At 39.4% G+C, this 12,115-nt stretch overlaps 1 protein-coding gene across 1 annotated transcript in view; it reads right to left on the bottom strand.

The window, feature by feature from the left end:
* The window catches only part of RPAP2 (RNA polymerase II associated protein 2), an 89,312-nt gene that overhangs the window by 68,245 nt on the left and 8,952 nt on the right, over positions 1–12,115 (bottom strand). The gene's annotated exons all lie outside the window — the stretch shown is intronic.

Below are 12,115 nucleotides of genomic sequence, written 5' to 3'. Positions count from 1 at the left end.
AAGATGGATACAGCCTATATATAAAGGCATTTGAGGCTAATCCCATGAATCTCACTCTGGGGTATTTACTCTACAAACCTCTCCCTTTTTCTCTTTTTTAAAAGCATGTAATCATGTTTAAATCTACCCAATCTCTTTTTTAAAAAAAAGTCCTGGGCCGGGCGCGGTGGCTCACGCCTGTAATCCCAGCACTTTGGGAGGCCGAGGCGGGCGGATCACGAGGTCAGGAGATCGAGACCATCCTGGCTAACATGGTGAAACCCCGTCTCTACTAAAAATACAAAAAACTAGACGGGCGTGGTGGCGGGCGCCTGTAGTCCCAGCTACTCGGAGGCTGAGGCAGGAGAATGGCCTGAACCTGGGAGGCGGAGCTTGCAGTGAGCCGAGATCGCGCCACTGCACTCCAGCCTGGGCGACACAGCGCGAGACTCCGTCTCAAAAAAAAAAAAAAAAAAAAAAAAAAAGTCCTTCGATCACACAGCCCCTCCTCATTTCGTCGTAAGCCTTTATTAAAGAAGTCTGCCCTTGTCATTTTCAACTTCCATATTTCCTACTCAGTTATCAACGTTCTGCCTTCTGGAATCTGTACTCATTACTCCCCTGAAATGGCTCTTGCTGAGATCACCAATTACTATAAGACGGCTAATAGATATTTTTCAGGTTTTTTTAAGGTAGAGGGAAAATAATCAATATGAAAGGATATCTCAAAGGAGGCAGAATACAAATAAATCATAAAGCAAGGCCCAGTATAGAAAGTGGAATCAGCAAGATAAAGGAGGGTACTTTATCAGCAATGAGGCAGAGAAATGAGAGCCCATACGAAGAAAATGATGTTGAAGGAGATTCTGCTGGATGCCCTCAATTGGTTCAGTAAAGTGGGTTAAACTATCTACTATGGTTGGTTCAAAGTTTGAGAGTAGAAAAGGTCTATTCTAAAGTCAGTAAGAAAGAAAAAAAAAGGTGGGAAAAATATAGTAGAGAGAACAGGGCCAAAGGAATACAAAGAATGTAGGCTTGGATATCAGACAGACCTGGGTTTAAATCCCAAATCTATATATAATTAAGTGTCCTTGGGTGCGTCACCATACCACTCTGAGCCTCAGTTCCACCATTCATAAAGTGAGTAACATAATATTTCCCCAGGGATGCTAAGAGGACTGAATTAAATGAGATCGCTTATCTAAAGTGCTAATGGTCTTATTTGAGAACTTTCCCCAAAATGTTCAGCAGCTAAATAGGAAAAAAGTATGACTGGAGGTTGGGAAGGTGGACATAGCAGAAGGTTAAGGGAGAAAGAATCTACAATTGTTTAAGAGGACACTGTAATCGCTGACTGTAGAGTTCAAGAAAACAAAAGTAAGAGGGTCTGCTAACTCAGAAGAATAGAGCTAGGCTAGAGATAGGAGGTCAAAATGAGGTCACAAAGCAGACTTGGGAGTGATAGCTGCAGATTGAGATAGAGGTTGTGGTCAGAGACGGGAAGCTCTTATTTCAAGATCTTGAAGGCAGAATAGTTCCAAACAAGAATGAGGTCCAAGTGTAGCTGAATCAAATGGTAATCAAAATGTATAAACATTACTGTAAATTATGAATGCAATTTCAGACAGCTTTATGCAACATCTCCTGCTATATACAACCTGTTATTTTTTGAGAATTAAAAGAAAATTACATCTTTAAAGAAGGCAAAGGAAAAATCAGCATTACTTACCATATGCGAGGTGTATTTTTTAAATTGTGGTAAAATTTACTGTTTAATACATTTTTAGGTACACAGTTCAGTAGCATGAAGAACATTTACGCTGTTGTGCAACTGTCACCACCATGCATCTCCAGCACTTTTTCATCTTCCCAAACTGCTAGGTGGTTTTATACATTATTTCATTTAATCCTCACACAATTTACAACTCTATTTTTATTTTTATTTTTATTTTGAGACAGAGTCTCACTCTGTTGCCTGGGCTGGAGTGCAGTGGCGCAAACTTGGCTCACTACAACCTCCGCCTCCCAGGTTCAAGCAATTCTCCTGCCTCAGCCTCTGAGTAGCTGGGATTACAGGTGCCCGCCACTATGCCCAGCTAATTTTTTGTATTTTTAGTAGAGACAGGGTTTCGCCATGTTGGCAGGCTGGTCTCAAACTCCTGACCTCATGATTCGCCCGCCTCGGCCTCCCAAAATGCTGGGATTACAGGTGTGAGCCACCGTACCCAGCCTTCAACTCTATTTTTACAGATGAGGAAACAAGTTTTGAGAGGTTAAATGACTTCCTGAGATCGCATAGCTAACAAGTAGTAAATCTAGGATTCAAATTAGGCCAAGCTCTTTCTATATCCTGTTGCCTCTATTTAGTGTTAGAAAAAGACCCAAAAAAAGTTGTAAGGATACCACCTTTGCTTAATCCCTTTCACAGGAACTCAATATACTTTACAAACTATTTTCTTCTCCTTTGTGTAATTCTTCTGAGAACTAAACTCAACATTGTTTCTAGATGTTAACTATCTTAAAGGAACCTTAAATACCTTCCCTGATCCCCAGTTTATAAAGAATGGTACCTGACACTGAAATAAACTAAAGAGTCAATATAAAATTCCAGTTTGTTTTTGTTATGTGTTGTTTTAGAAAGAATGAAGCACCAAGTTACATTGCTCTTTCTTTTCTATCCTTTCTTAGATGAAATCCAAATTCCTTTTGTTTGAAGAGAAAGTGCCATTTCTCTTCCAGCTAAGTATTTTCTATTCTCTTCCCACAATTTTTGTTGTCCTGAAGACAGTTATGAAAGCTCAGTTTAAAAAACAAAAATATGTAACCATTCTAGTTAAAGAACGCTTGTAAGCTGTTTCTTCATAAACATTTTCATCTTACTTTCACTAAGGTATAAATTAGATGACTGGTTTTCATTTTAGCAAAGTAAATCTAAAACTAGAAATAACTTATGCCAAAGAACTTAGTGGATATACGTACATATTTATATATATGTGCATATATATCACTTAGAGTATGTATGTTATATATAAACCAGCAGAAGCAGCAGGTATGGTGAGAACTTGTCAAATCTATTTTGAGACATGTTAAACCCTGTTTCAGAAAGCTTTTATTCTGCATATCAAGCAACAGAGGTGGCTGTTCAGGAAGAGGTTGTAGTTGTTCTGCAGAGGTTTTTGGCTTCCGCACCTCTGAGATTCTACTGTTTACTGCCAAGAAGCAACGTGTGAAATCCCCTACTCTGGACCAGATGATGGCGCTTTTAGCTCTGTCAGCATTAACCATTCACCCCAATTTGATCTTTAAAATCATAATTTGATTTTCAATATTTGTCCTCTTTTCCTTAGATTTAAGAGTTTAGGTTACAATTCAGGAGACTTCTCACCTTCAAAGGCTTATCAGAGCCTACATTTAGCCAAACAGGATTTATAACTGCAACTATATAATTACCTATATGAGCACACTGTCTCAGAGGATCAAAACTCAGTGTGGTCTGTTTCTGGCCACCAAGTGGGTAAAAAATTTCTAACTCACAAGATGAGAAGGATCATAGTGCGTCACGACCCAGACCATTCTAGGTCAATGTTTTGTCTCTAACAGGGTATCAAGAGACATTCTGTGAGAACCACTGTTAGTCTCCATGACATTACGGATATACTCCAGATATTTTACATACCTTAAAGATGAGGAGCTAGAAAACCTCCAAGGCCCTTTCTGACTCCAAAACCTTGATAAAAGTATGGAGGTGGAATTTGTGAATTTGTCTAAATCTTAAATTTATTTAAATATCTGTACCAATGAGGTAGTGAGCTTACTGTGATATAAAGATACTATTCTTATAAATGTTAAGGGACATTGTTTGGTTTTGGTATTATAAAATCTGGTAAATAAATTTATACAAGCATACCTTGTTTAACTGTGCTTTCCTTTATTGCGCTTTGCAGATACTGCATTTTTTACAAATTGAATGTTTGTGGTAACTGTGTCTGCCAGGCTATCAGCACCATTTTTTCAACAAAATGTGTTCTCTGTGTCACAGTTTGGTAATCATCATATTTCAAACTTCATTATTATCTGTTATAGCAATATATGGTAATTTTTGATGTTACTGTTGTAATTGCTTTGGGGTACCATGAATCAAGCCCACATAAAATGTCAAACTTAATTGATAAATATGTGTGTTCTGACTGATCCACCAACCAGCTGTTCACCCATCTCTCTTCCTCTTCTCAGGCCTCCCTATTCCTTGAGACACAACAATATTGAAATCAGGCCAATTAGTAACTTTACAATGGAAGACTCACTGACATTGAATACTGCTTTTCCTTAAATTTTTTTTTTTTTTTTGAGATTGCAACAAGATAAGACCTCTGTCTCTCTGAAAAGCTAATTTTTATTTATTTATCTATGTATTATTTTGAGATGGAGTTTCGCTCTTCACCCAGGCTGGAGTGCAGTGGCACGATCTCGGTTCACTGCAACCTCCACATTCCGAGTTCAAGAGATTCTCGCACCTCAGCCTCCCGAGTAGCTGGGATTACAGGCGTGAGCCACCATGCCCACCTAATTTTTGTATTTTTAGTAGAGACGGGGTTTTGCCATGTTGGCCAGGCTGGTCTCAAACTCCTGACCTCGGGTGATCCACCTGCCTTGGCCTCCCAAATGGCTGGGATTACAGGTGTGAGCCACCACACCCAGCCCCCCCCCATTTTTTTTTTTTTAATTTATTGAGATGGAATCTCACTCTGTTGCTCAGGCTATAGTGCAGTGGTACCATCTCGGCTCACTGCAACCTCTACCTCCTGGACTCAAGCGATTCTCCTGCCTTAGCCTCCCAAGTAGCTGGGATTACAGGTGCATGCCACCACCTAATTTTTGTATTTTTAGTAGAGACGGGGTTTCACCATGTTGGCCAGGCTGGTCTTGAACTCCTGACCTCAAGTGGTCCACCGGCCTTGGCCTCCCAAAGTGCTGGATTACTGGTGTGAGCCTCTGCGTCCAGCTGTAATCTAAGATTCTATCAGTTGTGAGAGCCATTTCAATAGCACAGGTGTTAAAAATGTAAAAATATATGCAACCTAGAATAAATAAAACTCATTACTAAATGCAAAAAAAAAAAAAAAAAAGCCTCAAAAAACAACAGCAGCAACAACAACAAAACCCTTACAATGGCCTCTGAGTGTTCAAGTAAAAGGAAGAGTCACACATCTCTCACTTTAAATCAAAAGCTAGAAATGATTAAGCTTAGTGAGGAAGGCATGTCAAAAGCTGAGACTGGCCAAAAGCTAGGCCTATTTTGCCAGTACACAAGTTGTGAATGCGAAAGAAAAGTTCTTAAAGGAAATTTAAAATGCTAGTCCAGTGAACACAAAAAAGCAAAACAGCCTTATTGCTGGTATAGAGAAAGTTTTAGTGGTCTGGATAGGTTAAACCAGCTACAACATTCCCTTAAGCAAAAGCCTAATCCAGAGCAAAGTTCTAACTCTCCTCAATTCTGTGAAGGCTGAGAGAGGTGAGGAAGCTGCAGAAGAAAAGGTAGAAGATAGCAAAGTTTGGTTCATGAGATTCAAGGAAAGAAGCCATCTCCATAACATAAAAGTGCAAGGTGAAGCCACAAGTGCTGATGTAGAAGGTACAGCAAGTTATCCAGCAGATCTAGCTAGGAGCACTGATGAAGATAGCTACACTAAACAAATTTTCATTGTAGACAAATCAGCCTTATATTGGAGGAAGATGCCATCTAGGGATTTCATAACTATAGAGGAGAAGTAAATATGTGGCATCAATGCTTCAAAGGACAGGATGACTCTCTTGTTAGGGGCTAATGTACCTGGTAACTTTGAGTTGAAGCCAAGGCTTATTTATTATTCTGAAAATCCTAGGGCCCCTAAGACTTATGCGAAATCTACTCTGCTTGTGCTCCATAAATGGAAAAGCAAAGCCTAAATGACAGTACATCTGTTTACAGCATGGCTTACTGAATATTTTAAGCCAACTGTTGAAACCTACTGCTCAAAAAAAAAAAAAAAAATTCCTTTCCAAATATTACTGATTATTAACAACGTACCTAGTCACCCAAGAACTCTGATGCAAATGTACAAGATTAGTGTTTTCATGCCTGCTAACATAATATTCATTCTGTAGCCCACTGGTCAAAGAGTAATTTCAAGTCTTAGGACATACGTTTCCTAAGGCTATAGTTGCCATAGTGATTCCTCTGATGGATTCCGGCAAAGTAAATAGAAATCCTTCGGGGAAAGGATTCACCATTCTAGATGTCATTAAGAACATTTGGGGCTGGGCGCAGTGGCTCATGCCCGTAATCCCAACACTTTGGGAAGCCGAGGTGGGTGGATTACTTGAGGCCAGGAGTTTGAGACCAGCCTGGCCAACATGGCGAAACCCCATCTCTACTAAAAATGCAAAAATAAGTCAGGTGTGGTGGCGCATGCCTGTGGTCTCAGCTACTTGGGAGGCTGAGGCACGAGAATCATTTGAGCCTAGGAGGTAGAGGTTGCAGTGAGCTGAGATTTCGCCACTGAACCGGGGAGGCAGAGGTTGTAGTTAGCCAAGATTGCGCCACTGCACTCCAGCCTGGGTGACAGAGTGAGACTCTGTCTGAAAAAAAAGAAAAAAAAAAAAAGAACATTTGGGATTCATGGGAGGCCAAAATATCAACATTAACAGGTTTTTGGAAGAAGCTGATTCTAACCCTAATGGATGACTTTGAGTGGTTCAAGACTTCAGTAGAGGTAGTCACTATGGATATGGTGGAAATAGCAAGATAAGAATTAGAAGTGGAGCCTGAGGATGTGACTGAATTGCATCAATATCATAATCCAACTTGAATGGATATGCAGCTGCTTCTTATGGATGGGCAAAGAAAGTGGTTTCTTGAGATGGAATCTACTCCTGATGAAGGTGATGTCAACATCGTTGAAATGGTAACACAAGATTTAGAATATTCCATAAACTTAGTTGATAAGCAGCAATAAAGTTTGAGAGGACTGACTTCAACTTTTTTTCTTGTTTTTTGTTTTTGAGACAGCGTCTTGCTCTGTTGCCAAGGCTGGAGTGCAGTGGTTTGATCTAACTCACTGCAACCATGAATTCCTATGCTCAAGTGATCTTCTAGTCTCAGCATCCCAAGTAGCTACAAGGACTACAGTTGTGTGCCACCACACCCAGCTAATTTTTTATTTTTTAAACGTTTTGTAGAGATGGGTCCCGCTGTGTTGCCCAGGCTGGTCTCAAATGTCTTGCTTCAAGTGGATCCTCCTGCCTTGCCCCCAAACCATGTTGGGATTACAGGCATGAGTCACCACTCTTGGCCTGACTCCAATTTTGAAAGATGTTCTACTGTGGGCAAAATGCTATCAGACAGCATCTAATGCTACAGAGAAATCTTTAGTGAAAGGAAGTCGATCAATGCAGCAAACTTCATTGGTGTCTTATTTCAACAAATTGCCACAGCTACCCCAACCTATAGGCACCACCACCCTGATCAGTCAGCGGCCATCCACATCAAAACAGGACCCTCATCAGCAAAAAGACTAATACTCGCTGAAGGCTCGGATGATCAGTAGCATCTTTAAGCAATAAAATATTTTAAAATTAAGGTATGTACATTATTTTTTAAACATATAATGCTACTGCACATTTAAAAGACTACAGTATAGTGGAAACATAACTTTTGCAGACACTGGGAAACAAAATTCACAATTGCTTTATTGCTTTAGTATAGTGGTGGTCTGGAACCAAACCTGCAATATCTCCAAGATATGCCTGTACTTACTGGCTTTCACAATAATGTAAGAAAGACCAAATTAGGTCAAATTCAATATTCTGTTTCCAAACGGTGTGTAAGGTCATGGCATCCTCAGTGATGCCAAGTTCAAATTGTTCAGGACATGCTCTAAAACATCCCTGGTTTTTCTTCATAATTTAAAAGCTTTGATCTGTATTTTATCAGCCTTCACTTTTACAGACTAAAGAGATCAAATTATTAAAGTCAGTAACTTTATTCAAAATTCTTAAGACAGACCTTTCTACAAGGTAGTATAAGTTTCTCTAGTCTTAAGCAGATAATTTTAATTTTCATCATTTTAATAAATATTTCCTTATGTAGAAAACTTTCTTTACAGTAGCAGTGACTAATGACACAATTGGCTTAGAACTGTAAATCATTAGAACCAAAGGGAACTTGGAAGTTAAATGCAACCTTTCCCTTTTACAAATGAGGAAACTGAGACTCAGTGTTGAGAAGCGGGTTTCCTACAGTAAAACAACCAAAAACCTGAGCTACATCCAACAAAACAGTGCTCTTCAAACTGCAGATCAGGACCAATCAATTAAGTAGGTTGCTGCTAATGTTTTTTTTGTTTGTTTGTTTTTGTTTTTTTTTTTTGTTTTTTTTTTGAGACGGAGTCTAGCTCTGTCGCCCAGGCTGGAGTGCAGTGGCCAGATCTCAGCTCACTGCAAGCTCCGCCTCCCGGGTTTACACCATTCTCCTGGCTCAGCCTCCCGCTGGGACTACAGGCGCCTGCCACCTCGCCCGGCTAGTTTTTTGTATTTTTTAGTAGAGACGGGGTTTCACCGTGTTAACCAGGATGGTCTCGATCTCCTGACCTTGTGATCCGCCCGTCTCGGCCTCCCAAAGTGCTGGGATTACAGGCTTGAGCCACCGCGCCCGGCCACTGCTAATGTTTTAAAAAAGCAACAGAGTAGAAAATATCAGAGGCATTTCATGTAGTAAGGATAATATTGTTTCACAGAAGTTTTGTTTTAGTTTTAGTTATATGCATATATGAGATCATAATGTAAAACGCATTTATTATAGTGGTCGAAAGTTTGGAAGTCATTGCAGTAAGATATCTAATCTTTTGGGTGAATTTAACAATTTATTCTTAGTCTCATTCTGTCGCCCAGGCTAGAGTGCAATGGTGTGATCTTGGCTCAATGCAACCTCTGCCTCCTGGGTTCAAGCGATTCTCCTTACTCAGCCTCCCAAGTAGCTGGGGCTACAGGCGTGTTCCAGCACTCCTGTCTAATTTTTGTATTTTTAGTAGAGATGGGGTTTTGTCATGTTGGCCAGGCTGATCTTGAACTCCTGACCTCAGGTGATCCACCAGTCTCAGCCTCCCAAAGTGCTAGAATTACGGGCTTGAGTCACCACACCTGGCCATAAAAATTTATTATTATTTTAAAATTATGATTAAAATTACTATTATGATGCAATTTATTATTTATCATGACTCACTGTAAGCTAATAAAAATATCTCTGCATCAAATATTATATGCCACCATTTACAAGAAGCAATTTTTTCCTCCCTAAAGGAAGACTGGCTCAGGATGTTGTATCCCATACCACATGTGAACAGACTTTCTTTAAAATATCACATTTCTGTAGAGCTTAAATGTGCAATAGCCAGACAAGCTTTTAAAAACATCAAATTCTAGAATTCTGATCCTTAGCACAGGTAAAAAGATGTCTCTGAAAAAACAGTGACCTCTAGTGGATTAATTAAATAGCACGGACATAATCCCTGCCCCTAAGAATTTGGAAATTAAGGTAACACAAATGCATCCAGATATAAAAGATACTGATACGGTTATACACTGACAAGTGTTATATGTAATTAAGAGCTATAGTTATGCTATACAATGAGGCAGATGCATATATATAGATTATTCACTGTTTCCTTCTAATCAAGTGGAATATAACAAATAGAATCCTGGTCTCATACAGATCACTAGTTTAAGAAATACACTTAATGAACGGGTTGGATTAAATCTCTCTAAGAACCCTTTTAGCTCTTTAATTATGATTCTTTCTTCTTTAATTCATTTTGTACACCAATATCAGATTAAATTCTGCTCAAAAACATTTGATGGCTCCCCAGTACTTGAGGGTTTACCACACTCAGTCTGGCCCTTTGTTATTTATCTATTGTTACCTTCTCGTTTCCCGAATTTCAAGTCAGCCAATGTTCAATATCCCAACCCATTCCCACAAGTTTATTTTCTCACTTTTGCTCACAGTTTCTCATTATGCAATGTCCTAACCTTGCTCATTTATAGGCCAGGTCCCCATTAAAGTCAACACAAATGTGTTTAATTCATGTTCTGCCATCCAGTGATTGTTAAATTCACAGGCTGGGTTTTATACTTGTATATGTGTATGTGTATGTGTGTAGCTTGCCAGGTACTAAGCACTTACTGCACAATTTGAATGTAAATTAAGTTGATTCATTTAGATTAGGGAAACAAAGGCTTTTTTGTTTGTTTGTTTTTGTTTTTTGAGACAGAGTCTGGCTCTGTCACCAGGCTGGAGTGCAGTGGCAGGATCTCGGCTCACTGCAACCTCTGCCTCCCAGGTTCAAGCAATTCTCCTACCTCAACCTCCTGAGTAGCTGGGACTACCGGCACGTGTCACCAAGCCCAGCTAATTTTTGTATTTTTAGTAGAGACGGGTTTCACCATGTTGGCCAGGATGGTTTCGATCTCTTGACCTCGTGTTCTGCCCGCCTCAGCCTCCCAAAGTGCTGGGATTACAGGCATGAGCCACCGTGCCTGGCACAAAGGGCATTTTCATCTTTCTTTTTTAGTGAGGTAGTGAAGGGTATATAGCTAAGGTAGAATTTCAAGAACTGCAAATATAAAGTGAAAGGGCTTCAAGTTTTGGGGAAAAGTGAGCATTCTGAATATAGGACGGTAAGATTTTAGGAAAAGGTTAGAGGAAGACCTGTTTTACTTCATTTTATTTATTTATTTAATTTTTGAGAGTCTCACTCTGTGGCCCAGGCTAGAGTTCAGCAATATGATCTTGGCTCACTGCAACCTCCGCCTCCCAGGTTCAAGTGATTCTCCTGCCTCAGCCTCCCAAGTAGCTGGGATTACAAATGCCCACCACCACACTCAATTAAATTTTGTATTTTTAGTAGAGACGGGGTATCACCATATTGGCCAGGCTGGTCTCAAACTCCTAAGCTCAAGTGATCCGCCCACCTTGGCCTCCCAAAGTGTTGAGATTACAGGCATGAACCACTACACCAGGCTGGAAGACTTGTTTTAAATTAGCTAAAGGAAGTACCAATACCTATGCTTGAAGAAAACAGAGATGGCAGGAAAGGTAGTTTGGTAAATGGTTTTGAAACAGTTGAGGTAGATAATGAGGATGGCACAAAGGGTTAAATTTAAGATGTAGAGAAAATCTCTTTGGAAGCAAAGTTAAGGATAACTTGAGGAAACACTGGTTTCAGTGGGGAATAAAATATGTTGCTCTCAGAGGACTGGGGAAGTAATGGGCAGCTCTAGTGACAGAAATATTAAGAAAGGAGAAAAAGAATAAGTAAAAAATACTCTTAGCTTCCCAGTCATGTTGAACAATGCCAATCTTTTATTTTCCCAACAAGAAGGCTGACAGGCTGGTGGTGAAATGATGAACAATTTAGTCTTCATTACGTTTAACCCAATTATCAAGGGCACCACAGTGTCACATTTTCCATATCCTAAACCACACAGGATTGGATTGGCAGGCAGAGGTGTCTGCCATCACACGTGCTGTCATCAGCATAAATGATGTTATTTGAATTGAGAGTGGTGTTATATCGCCTTACGCATCAGAAAAGACTTCAAGGTTTTCGGCTTTTTTTTTTTTTTGAGTCAGAGCTTTTTAGTTAACCTGCATCTCATTATGTTTAGGCCATTAGTTTATTTAGCATAGTTCCTATCTTACGACAAGTAACACTGCCTTGTGTTGTTATGATACACTCTTTCAAACATGAATTTATTTTGGGCATTATCTCATTAAGCCTTTGATTGGAATTTCTAGGCAATGCAGTCGTAACAATAACTTGTTACCTTTATATTATCATGCCATTTCACCCTCAATAATAAAATTTTCTTGACTTTAGCACCTGGTAAAACATTGCAAGTATTTAAATCATTTCCCAAGAGGCTAAACTCCAGCATTGCTCATAAACTTTTTGTACCAAAAAAAAAAAAAAAATTACTTTTTAATTGTCTGTCTTTAAATTGATAAAATAGTGTATTGATTTTTATAAAGAGTAAATGAACCTGAACTTTTTAACCTTCCTCACAGCAGAGTTCACTTGGATCCTAAGACCCAGTAACT

The sequence above is a fragment of the Theropithecus gelada genome, chromosome 1 (genome assembly GCF_003255815.1).
Source record: "Theropithecus gelada isolate Dixy chromosome 1, Tgel_1.0, whole genome shotgun sequence".
Classification (NCBI taxonomy): domain Eukaryota; kingdom Metazoa; phylum Chordata; class Mammalia; order Primates; family Cercopithecidae; genus Theropithecus; species Theropithecus gelada.
This window is presented reverse-complemented; position numbering and strand designations above follow the sequence as displayed.